Source organism: Podarcis filfolensis, assembly GCF_964270895.1.
Source record: "Podarcis filfolensis genome assembly, chromosome: 1".
NCBI lineage: Eukaryota > Metazoa > Chordata > Lepidosauria > Squamata > Lacertidae > Podarcis > Podarcis filfolensis.
The window spans coordinates 112,495,372-112,506,780 of NC_139604.1; positions in this window are offsets into that span (position 1 = coordinate 112,495,372).

The following is an 11,409-nucleotide window of genomic DNA, read 5'->3' on the forward strand; positions in this document are numbered from 1 at the left end:
TAAATGAAGGTTGTGGATCTGTGGTGGTCTAAGGATACCATTTGGGAACCCCTAACATAGTTGGATACCACCCTGCATATTTTAGTGATGTAGACTGGTGCACAAGGATGAGGGAAACAGCACCTCAATTGAACCAATCAGGGGGGGAAAGGGGGGGAATTCTGGTGCTCACTGTTGTAAGAAATCTTAAATGTAGGTTTACATGTCTGGTGGGTTTACATGTCTGGACTCACTGAAGAACTATCTAGTTCTACAAATTCTGAAAGTAAATGATTCTTCAAACTTAACCAACTGCAGAAACAGCTTGGAACAATATCAGGACAAACTGAATTCATTTCTCTCTCCGCATCTAAATAAAATAAAAATTAAAGCAGGCAGGTGAGAGGAAAGCTGAGTAGTCTCTTTCTGAGCTGCTGTGTAAAAGAAATTACTGCCAAATAGAAATTGTTTTAACAGCTCTTTATCCTGGCCAGGGCTTCTAATTATTTTCTCTTAAGCTTTAATGTCAAGAAGCACTACCCTTGATTAACCTGCAATCAGTTTAAGATGAGATGAACAACTCACCCAACACTTGCCCTTGAAAACAAAAGGGCAATTTAATGTGTCATTTACAAAAAGTGCAGGTGGGGTGAGGATGCATTGTACCCAAGATGCCCACATCTCAGAAATGTTGCTGTCAGTGCCATACTACTGGAAACTTCTCCTGAACATTCAATCTGCCAGTAATACAAACCATGCCTACGCATTAACAGCAAACTTTTGCAATTCTGAGGCAGGCTGTGGTGTTGACAGAACAGATGGTTATTGTGCCCTGGAGTGAGAATTTGCTATATGGAAACTGCTGGGGTTACTACTGTGAGGGTGGATGAACAAATTCATACCCGCTTCGATATTTTAATTTTTAAAAACAAACAAACAAACCAGGAAAACAGGACAGAAATCCAATAAAGGAATAAATAAGTGGCAGCAGAAAAGCCCAATCAATTCTGTCCACAAGCACCCTGCATTGCTGGTGGCAGGATTATACTATGTATACTTGTTTTACATAATCCAGCAAACATGCGCTGGATTATGGAGAAAGCTAGAGAGTTCTAGAAAGACATCTACTTCTGCTTCATTGACTATGCAAACTGTGTCGACCACAGCAAACTATGGCAAGTTCTTAAAGAAATGGGAGTGCCTGATCACCTCATCTGTCTCCTGAGAAATCTCTATGTGGGACAAGAAGCTACAGTTAGAAATGGATATGGAACAACTGATTGGTTCAAAATTGGGAAAGGAGTACGGCAAGGCTGTATATTGTCTCCCTGCTTATTTAACTTATATGCAGAATTCATCATGCGAAAGGCTGGGCTGGATGAATCCCAAACCGGAATTAAGATTGCCGGAAGAAATATCAACAACGTCAGATATGCAGATGACACAACCTTGATGGCAGAAAGTGAGGAGGAATTAAAGAACCTTTAAATGAGGGTGAAAGAGGAGAGCGAAAAATATGGTCTGAAGCTCAAAATAAAAAAAACGAAGATTATGGCCACTGGGCCCATCACCTGCTGGCAAATAGAAGGGGAAGAAATGGAGGTAGTGAGAGATTTTACTTTCTTGGGCTCCATGATCACTGCAGATGGTGACAGCAGTCACGAAATTAAAAGACGCCTGCTCCCTGGGAGAAAGGCGATGACAAACCTAGACACCATCTTAAAAAGCAGAGACATCACCTTGCCAACAAAGGTCCGTATGGTTAAAGCCATGGTTTTCCCAGTAGTGATGTATGGAAGTGAGAGCTGGACCATAAAGAAGGCTGATCGCCAAAGAATTGATGCTTTTGAATTATGGTGCTGGAGGAGACTCTTGAGAATCCCGTGGACTGCGAGAAGATCAAACCTATCCATTCTGAAGGAAATCAGCCCTGAGTGGTCACTGGAAGGACAGATCGTGAAGCTGAGGCTCCAATACTTTGGCCACCTCATGAGAAGAGAAGACTCCCTGGAAAAGACCCTGATGTTGGGAAAGATGGAGGGCACAAGGAGAAGGGGACGACAGAGGATGAGATGGTTGGACAGTGTTCTCGAAGCTACCAGCATAAGTCTGACCAAACTGCGGGAGGCAGTGGAAGACAGGAGTGCCTGGCGTGCTCTGGTCCATGGGGTCACGAAGAGTCGGACGTGACTTAACAACAACAATACTTGTTTTACAACAGGGTACTTATAAGCAGTCCCAGCATTTGGGTCATCGTGAGCATACCAGGGACTATTTGAGCCGATGCTGGTACCACAGCATCCATCCTCCTTTGTTGTGCTTTTTGCAAAATAAGCATACCTGTTCCATGTGTTGTTTTAATAGTGATTTTACAGTTTTGTTCTTATTATGGATGTCCTATTCACGGCCGTATCAACCTCAAGACTAGCAGGACTATAGCCTAAAGTAGGTGTGGGGAACCTTTTGGCCCTACAGATGTTGCTGAACTACAGATCCCATCAGCCACAGCAAACATGGCTCATGGCCAGGGGTGATGGGAGTTGTGATTTAGCAACATGTGGCGGACCAAAGCTTCCCCACATTTGGGCGAATGTAATATTCTTAAGCGGTTCTTTTGTGCATCTGTTCACAGTTGCACACCCTTGTGTTAACCATGCAGCACCCCAGTGACTTCAAGAGAACAACAGAACACTTGCTTTGTTAAGCAGAGGGTAAACAAGACTAGGTCGGAGGCCAGCTTACCCTGAAGTGAACTGGAAGAGGGCTGAAATGCACACACAGTATAAAGCTCACCCACTGAGTCATAGGAGGAGCTATGGCTGCACTTCCTGTTAACTCTTTACACCATATACCACAGCTTTGGCTTCAAATTTTTTATGTCCTCAGTTTCCTTGCTCAGCCTGATAGTTTATCCATGTATATCCTTGAGCCTGTTGGAGGAATGGTATCATTTATGAACTTTACTCAGCAAAAGCAGGAAAATGTTTTAAAATGTGTTGGAAGAAATGCATGCAATGAACGATTTATTCTTTGATTTGAATACATTTTTAATTGTAGATAATTTGTTTGATGACTTTATGATATCTCTATGATATATATGTAGCGCACACTTCTTAGTTCTTTTCCTCTTGTTAAGCTCCTCATACCAGCCTGATTTTAATGCATTTTATCGTGGTATTTTGAATACTGCTTCTGGCCTTTTGCTAATTGATAAAATTATGATTATGATGATTACCACCAGCCTTTTCCCAGAAAGTACCAGGGAGGGTTACAGCAATATAAAACATGGCTTTAAAAACAGTTTAAAACAAACTTGGCAAACATATGCCTAAGAGTAAATCAGCTTTAACCTACCAGTAGTGATAAGATAGAGGAGAATCATTCATCCTTGCTTTGCCAGAGACAGCCTTCAGGAGCCGTCAGTCTTTATTTTTCAGGAGACAGCAAGAGCTTTTAAGACTGATTGACCATAATGAGTAATATTCAAACCAAACAAGAGTACAGATGTACCGGAATCATGTCAATGAATTAGCATTTTCACTGAATTACTAGCACACTTCAGATTGCCTTATGAGAAGGCTCAAACTAGACAAGATGGTAAGCATACTTCACGGGAACCTGCAGTTGGCTGTACCAGAATTGAGAAAAAGCGATCAATCTGTCAATTCTTTCAGTGTCTGACAGATTGAGACCTCTTCCAGCTCATCAGGATCCTTCTCATGAGGCAGCTGGTGGTTGAGGTCCTCTGTTGAGAGGAAAGAAAAAGTCCAGCTGGATCAGGCCCCAATGTTGTCTCCTATTGTTCCCATGGGCTCCACATTTCCCTCATGATGTTTAACAAATCTCTTCTGAGGTCCCAAACTAGGTCTATTTGTTTAATCTTGATGAGTATAATGTATACTTGATAGTTTAGGTCACACAGAGAATCTGTGTTAATTTTTAGAAGATGAACTAGTGATTATAAGGTTGGTTGTAGAAAGGGCCATTAACTTCACATGTGCTAGAGTCTGCCCTAAAACCAATTCTGGTGAGCCCTGGAATCATTTTCCAGAGCAATTCTGTGATTAATAACAAAAATTGTGTATCAGGTGGGAAGTAATCCTGCCCTAAAGGGGACAGTAGTTGGAAAGAGGTTGGTTGAGCTTCACTTGGATGACACATCACATTTGACCCAAGTCTAAATACACAATAGATGAGGTAGAACTTGGACTCTTACGTCTTCTGGTTGCAGGAATAACATGGATGAATGCTGCTCCTATATAAATCGCTGTCAAAAGGAAACCAGATGCCAGGACTCTAGTCTAAATTCCTCATTGATATGCTAGTATTTCCCCAAATTAGGGAATAATTTAATGGACAACCATATTCAACAAAATACCATATTCAACTGTGGTTTCGGGTGTTTTGGCTTGTTTCAGTCCAGAAACAGCTTTGTCATGTGTGTAAACTGGAATGCATGGTGTAAATTACAGGTGTAGCTATAAGGGACTTTTAAAAACAAAACCAAAAACACAGAACAATACAAAGCTTCAATAAATACCTGAAGCAATGCAAGTTGGCAACTCATCTATCTAGTTAATAAAGTGTTTGCCGTCTCAGACTTGGCATTAATGCAAACCTGATAAATATTGATTAGTGGACTTCACTGCAGAAGCAAATTAATGAGGCACTGAAAGGCTCCCTTGTTATAAAACTTCACAGAAATAAATGAAGTTGAGCCCACTTACATCAGTGGGAATTCTCTCCTCCACTTCTATGCTTTTCCCCAATATACTGATACTATATATGCGGCACAGACTCCTCCTGTCAGTGACAGATAGACTTAGAAATCAAAGTGGATTTTATTCAGCTAACTAACTCTCACTTACTGTGCAGAAATGTGAGCCAAGAAATAAGTTAATTAATGCATCAAAGCTGTGGTTTGCTGAGATATGGGATCCCCACAAGAAACAGAAGTGTGAGTTACTCAAAATCAGGCCTGCATTGTCAGCTCGTGTCAGTACTAACCCCAATATATTTTGGCATCTGAGGTGTAAAATCCATAGATTCCCACCAACAATAATCATAGAATCATAGAATCATAGAGTTGGAAGAGACCACAAGGGCCATCAAGTCTAACCCCCTGCCAAGCAGGAAGCACCATCAGAGCACTCCTGACATATGGTTGTCAAGCCTCTGCTTAAAGACCTCCAAAGAAGGAGACTCCACCACACTCCTTGGCAGCAAATTCCACTGTCGAACAGCTCTTACTGTCAGGAAGTTCTTCCTAATGTTTAGGTGGAATCTTCTTTCTTGTAGTTTGGATCCATTGCTCCGTGCCCGCTTCTCTGGAGCAGCAGAAAACAACCTTTCTCCCTCCTCTATGTGACATCCTTTTATATATTTGAACATGGCTATCATATCACCCCTTAACCTCCTCTTCTCCAGGCTAAACATGCCCAGCTCCCTTAGCCGTTCCTCATAAGGCATCGTTTCCAGGCCTTTGACCATTTTGGTTGCCCTCCTCTGGACACGTTCCAGTTTGTCAGTGTCCTTCTTGAACTGTGGTGCCCAGAACTGGACACAGTACTCCAGGTGAGGTCTGACCAGAGCAGAATACAGTGGCACTATTACTTCCCTTGATCTAGATGCTATACTCCTATTGATGCAGCCCAGAATTGCATTGGCTTTTTTAGCTGCCGCGTCACACTGTTGGCTCATGTCAAGTTTGTGGTCCACCAAGACTCCTAGATCCTTTTCACATGTACTGCTCTCAAGCCAGGTGTCACCCATCTTGTATTTGTGCCTCTCATTTTTTTTGCCCAAGTGCAATACTTTACACTTCTCCCTGTTAAAATTCATCTTGTTTGTTTTGGCCTAGTTCTCTAATCTGTCAAGGTCGTTTTGAAGTGTGATCCTGTCCTCTGGGGTGTTAGCCACCCCTCCCAGTTTGGTGTCATCTGCAAATTTGATCAGGATGCCCTTGAGTCCATCATCCAAGTCGTTGATAAAGATATTGAATAAGACCGGGCCCAAGACAGAACCCTGTGGCACCCCACTAGTCACTCTTCTCCAGGATGAAGAGGAACCATTGATGAGCACCCTTTGGGTTCGTTCAGTCAGCCAGTTACAAATCCACTGAGTGGTAGCATAGTCAAGACCGCATTTTACCAGCTTCTTTACAAGAATATCATGGGGCACCTTGTCAAATGCCTTGCTGAAATCAAGGTAGGCTACATCCACTGCGTTCCCTTCATCTACCAGGCTTGTAATTCTGTCAAAAAACGAGATCAGGTTAGTCTGACATGACTTATTTTTCAGAAATCCATGCTGACTATTGGTGATCACAGCATTCCTTTCTAGGTGCTCACAGACTGTTTGCTTAATGATCTGCTCCAGAATCTTCCCTGGTATTGATGTCAGACTGACTGGGCGGTAATTATTTGGGTCCTCTCTTTTCCCCTTTTTGAAAATAGGGACAGCATTTGCCCTCCTCCAGTCTGCCGGGACTTCGCCTGTTCTCCAGGAATTCTCAAAGATGACTGCCAGTGGTTCTGAGATCACATCTGCCAGTTCTTTTAATACTCTTGGATGCAGTTCATCTGGCCCTGGAGACTTGAATACATCTAAACTAGTCAAGTATTCTTGTACTATCTCCTTAGTTATTCTGGGCTGTGTTTCCTCTGCTGAATCATTTGCTCCAAATTCTTCAGGTCGGGCATTGTTTTCTTTATCGGAGAAGACTGAGGCAAAGAAGGCATTGAGGAGTTCAGCCCTTTCTGTGTCCCCTGTTTGCATTTCACCATCTTCTCCTCTGAGTGACCCCACTGTTTCTTTGTTCTTCCTTTTGCTACGAACATACCCATAAAAGCCTTTTTTGTTGCTTTTAACCTCTCTAGCAAGCCTGAGTTCATTCTGTGCTTTAGCTTTTCTGACTTTGTGTCTACACGTGCTGGCTATTTGTTTGAATTCCTCTTTGGTGGTTTCCCCCCTTTTCCATTTTTTGTACACATCTTTTTTTAATCTTAACTCAGTTAAAAGTTCTTTAGATAGCCACCCTGGCTTCTTTAGGCACCTTCCATGTTTCTGTCTCATTGGTATTTCCTGAAGTTGTGCTTTTACTATCTCCCTCTTAACCATCTCCCAGCCATCATGAACTCCCTTTCCTTTTAGTATTACTGTCCATGGGATCTCACCCAGCACTTCCCTAAGTTTTATGAAGTCGGCTTTCTTAAAGTCAAGAAATTGAGTCCTAGTATGCTTGGCTGCTCCTTTCCGCTGTATAGTAAACTTCAGAAGAGCATGATCACTCGTGCCTAATGATCCTTCCACTTGTACCCCACTAACCAGGTCATCAACATTGGTTAGGACCAGATCTAAAATGGCTGTTCCTCTTGTTGCTTCTCCCACTTTCTGGACAATGAAGTTGTCTACAAGGCCAGTGAGGAATCTGTTTGACCTTATGGTCTTGGCTGAGTTTGACATCCAACAAATATCCGGGTAATTGAAGTCCCCCATTACTACTATCTCCCTTCCTTTTGCATGCTTGGCCATCTGTTCCAGGAAGGCATCATCTATGTCCTCCGTTTGGCTTGGGGATCTATAGTAAACTCCCACAATGAGGTCACTGTTATTCTTCTCTCCCTTAATTTTGACCCAAATGCTCTCACTTTGGCTTTGAGGTTCTAAATCTTGGATCTCTTCACAGGTATACACATCCCTGACATATAACGCCACTCCTCCTCCTTTCTTGTCTGGTCTGTTTCTCTGAAATAGATTGTATCCCTCCATTATTACATTCCAATCGTGGGACTTATCCCACCAGGTTTCAGTGATGCCTCTTATGTCATATTTAGTTTGCTGTACCAAGAGCTCAAGCTCATCTTGTTTATTTCCCATGCTTTGTGCATTAGTGTACAGACACTGAAGTCCATTAATCATTCCCCTGTGTCTCTTATTTAAGGATTTTTTCCTCCCACCACTAGGTCTGCGTGCTGTTTGCTCCATTTGGTCTATGACATTTGGATGATCATCTTCATCAATTGATAGACTCCTACCTTCAGGAGCACTGTCTCCCTCCCCCACATTAGTCAGTTTAAAGCCCTCCTGATGAGGTTTCTGAGATTTTTGGCAAAAACATTCCTCCCAACCGTTGTGAGGTGCAGCCCATCACTTGCCATAAGTCCATCTTCAAGAAACTGGAGTCCGTGATCTAAGAATCCAAACCGTTCCTGTTTACACCATTTGCGAAGCCAGCTGTTCACTTCCACTATTTTTCCCTCTCTCCCTGGGCCACGTCGTTCAACTGGGAGGACAGATGAGATGACAATTTGTGCATTTAATTGCTTCAATTTCCTGCCCAGAGCCTCGTAGTCTCTTTTGATCTTCTGGAGGCTATTGCTTGCAGTGTCATTGGTTCCCACATGAACCAAGAGGAAGGGGTGTTTGTCAGTGGGTTTTATGATTCCTTGCAGTCGTTCAGTTACATTTTGGATCTTAGCCCCGGGGAGACAGCACACTTCCCGAGACATCTTGTCAGGCCCACAGATCACTGCTTCTATTCCCCTCAGTAGGGAATCCCCTATCACCACTACACGCTTCCTCTTAGGTTTGGTCGGGGTTCTTCCGTGAGCTGTCCGTTCCAAGGTTGCCTGCACATTCCCTGAGGACTGACTTTGCTGCTCGTCTTCATATACCTGATCAACTGTAATGAGGGAGAGATCCTCAAATGGAGTTTGCTCTTCGTCTTCCATGCTAGGGGAGAGGGCCTCAAAGCGATTGTGTATTTCTAAACAATCAGAGCGAACCCTGGGCCTCCTACTTCTTTGAGTCACGTTTCTCCATATATCTGGCTCCTGTGTTGGTGAACTAGCCTCCTTCTCAGGGGAGACCCCTGTCTCCTCCTTGGTGGAGACGGTGTGCTCTGTTGCTTCCAAGAAGAGTTCCAGCTCTCTAATTCTTTGGAGCGTAGCTACACGTTCCTCCAGTTGCTGGACTTTGTCTTCTAAGAGGGCAATCAACATGCAATTGCTGCAGGTAAAGCTGCCTGCAACCTTTGGCAAGATGGCAAACATTGCGCAGGAACTGCAGGCGACTGCAGCTGTTCCCTCCCCCTCCATCTTGAGAACGTGTCGTTGGGGGTGGCTACAGCGGTCCTCCATCATAAAAAGCGTGAAGACAGGACAAATAACCCCCCCCCAAAAAAAACCCTAGGTCTCCCCCAACAAACGTTTGAGACTAGCTCCCCTAAATCAAAAAGATGGATCAAACTGCGTGCGCCGCTGCCCTGCAAGCTCTGATAAGCTCCTCCCACAGCTAATCACCTGCCTCAACAGAAACCCTGCCCCCTCTGACCTTTGCACAGGGAGAGCAGCTAATCAGCCACAAAGAAACACACACACAAGAAAACTCTTTTTGCTCCTTCTTCAGCTGCTGCCCTGCCAGCTCGAAATAAAAATACTGCTGAGAATATGGGGGCTCATACAACACCTTCCATGTGCGAAGGGGGGGTCATGGAGTCATGTGAATAAGCTCCGCCCTTCACTCCCACAAGCAACTGCCATGCTCCTTAGCTCCCACTTGTTCAAAGTACACCAGAAAGTTCTACAAATGTAGCAATGTACATGCATAGAGTTGGCTGAGGGGAGATTTGAACCCTAGTCTCCCAGGTCCAAGTCAAAGACTCTAACCACAACACCACACTCACAATTCTAATCCCTCATGGAATTATTCTAATTTTAGGAAGGGGACAAACTGAGATTGCAGAGTTTTGAGAAATTAAAAGGGAAGGTGAGAGATTGGTTGCACTATCATCAAATAAATGAAGCGTTTAAATTGGACAGTAAAATTGGCTTCCAGGTGGAAAAATCAAAATTGGAAACAGAATTGTTAGAACCCAGTACTAAGAATTTGTCAAAAATGTACAATTTGCTGCTGAAATGGAATACACAAGGTTAAATCAGCTATGATTAAATGGGCTCAGGACATTGGTCATAATATTTTGTTTGCTGATTGGGAAAAGTTGTGGACCACCGGGATAAAATTTACGGCATGTAACGCCTTAAGAGAAAATATTATGAAAATGATATATAGGTGGTACATAACCCCAGTCAAGCTTGCAAAGATTTACCATTTGCCTGATAATAAATGTTGGAAATGTAAAGAAAAGGAAGGTACATTTTTTCACCTTTGGTGGACGTGCCCGAAGATTAAGGCATTCTGGGAAATGATCTATAATGAACTAAAAAAGGTATTTAAATATACTTTCCCTAAGAAACCAGAGGCCTTTCTCTTGGGTATTGTCGGACAGGGGGTGTTAAAGATGGATATAACTTTCTTTTTGTACGCCACAACAGCAGCTAGAATACTTATTGCGAAGTACTGGAAGACGCAAGAATTACCCACACTGGAAGAATGGCAGACGAAGGTGATAGACTACATGGGTTTGGCAGAAATGACGAGCAGAATCCGAAACCAGGGAAGAGAAGCAGCGCAAGAAGAATGGAAAAAGTTTAAGGATTACCTAAAGAAATATTACAAAATTAATGAAAGTTAGAATGATGTTGGACTGGAAAGTAAATGGTTACTATTAGTAATGGTTAAGACAAGGAGAACAAGGAAGATTAGATTAAATTCAAATTAAAATAAGGGAAGATTTGCTGAGTAATTGATAAGAATTTGGAATACAGAAAAGGGAGGCATGAGGAAGTCGGGGAAGAAAGGTATAAGAAATTAAGATATGAAATGGTACATGTTTTTTGTTTTGTTTTTGTTTTTGTCTGTTTATGTATTTGTTATATGTTTGTTGTTGTTATAAAAACCTTTAATAAAAAATTATTTTTTAAAAAAAGGGAATTATTCTAATTTTAGTCACGAGAATGCCCCAAACAGTGCAGATGGGATCATTCCATCTGGCAAGTTGAAATAAATGCCTGCGCTGACAGAACTATTGCCGCAGCACTATTTGAATTCCTCCCTTTTTAAAAAAGTAAATAAAGACATGTATTGCATGTCATTCATGATTTTGCTGCACCAACTATAAAGCATTGACATATATAACTTTAGGAAATTTTGCCTGGTTATTTTAGATCATTTCGCCCAAAGGCTTTGTCTTTCCAAAGGAAGTGCACCTGCAGCTTACACTGACTATTCCTAAAGGGGGAAATCAGTTTTATGCATTGTTGTAAAAGCTGGATATATATTATTATGGTATGCAGACCTGTCCAAATCTTTCAGTGCATTTTATCTGTGATGACATACAACATGCATATCAAATGACAAATCTCTAAATTAAAAGAACAAAGTATTCCACCCAATGACGAGACAAAAAGCGATTGTAAAAGCACATTTACAATGCATGGCTCAGTCCTGAAGGTGTGAAGTAATAATCTCTGCTCATGTGCAGAGTTCATCACACCAGGATAATCATAATCAACCTCTATTACGTCTGAG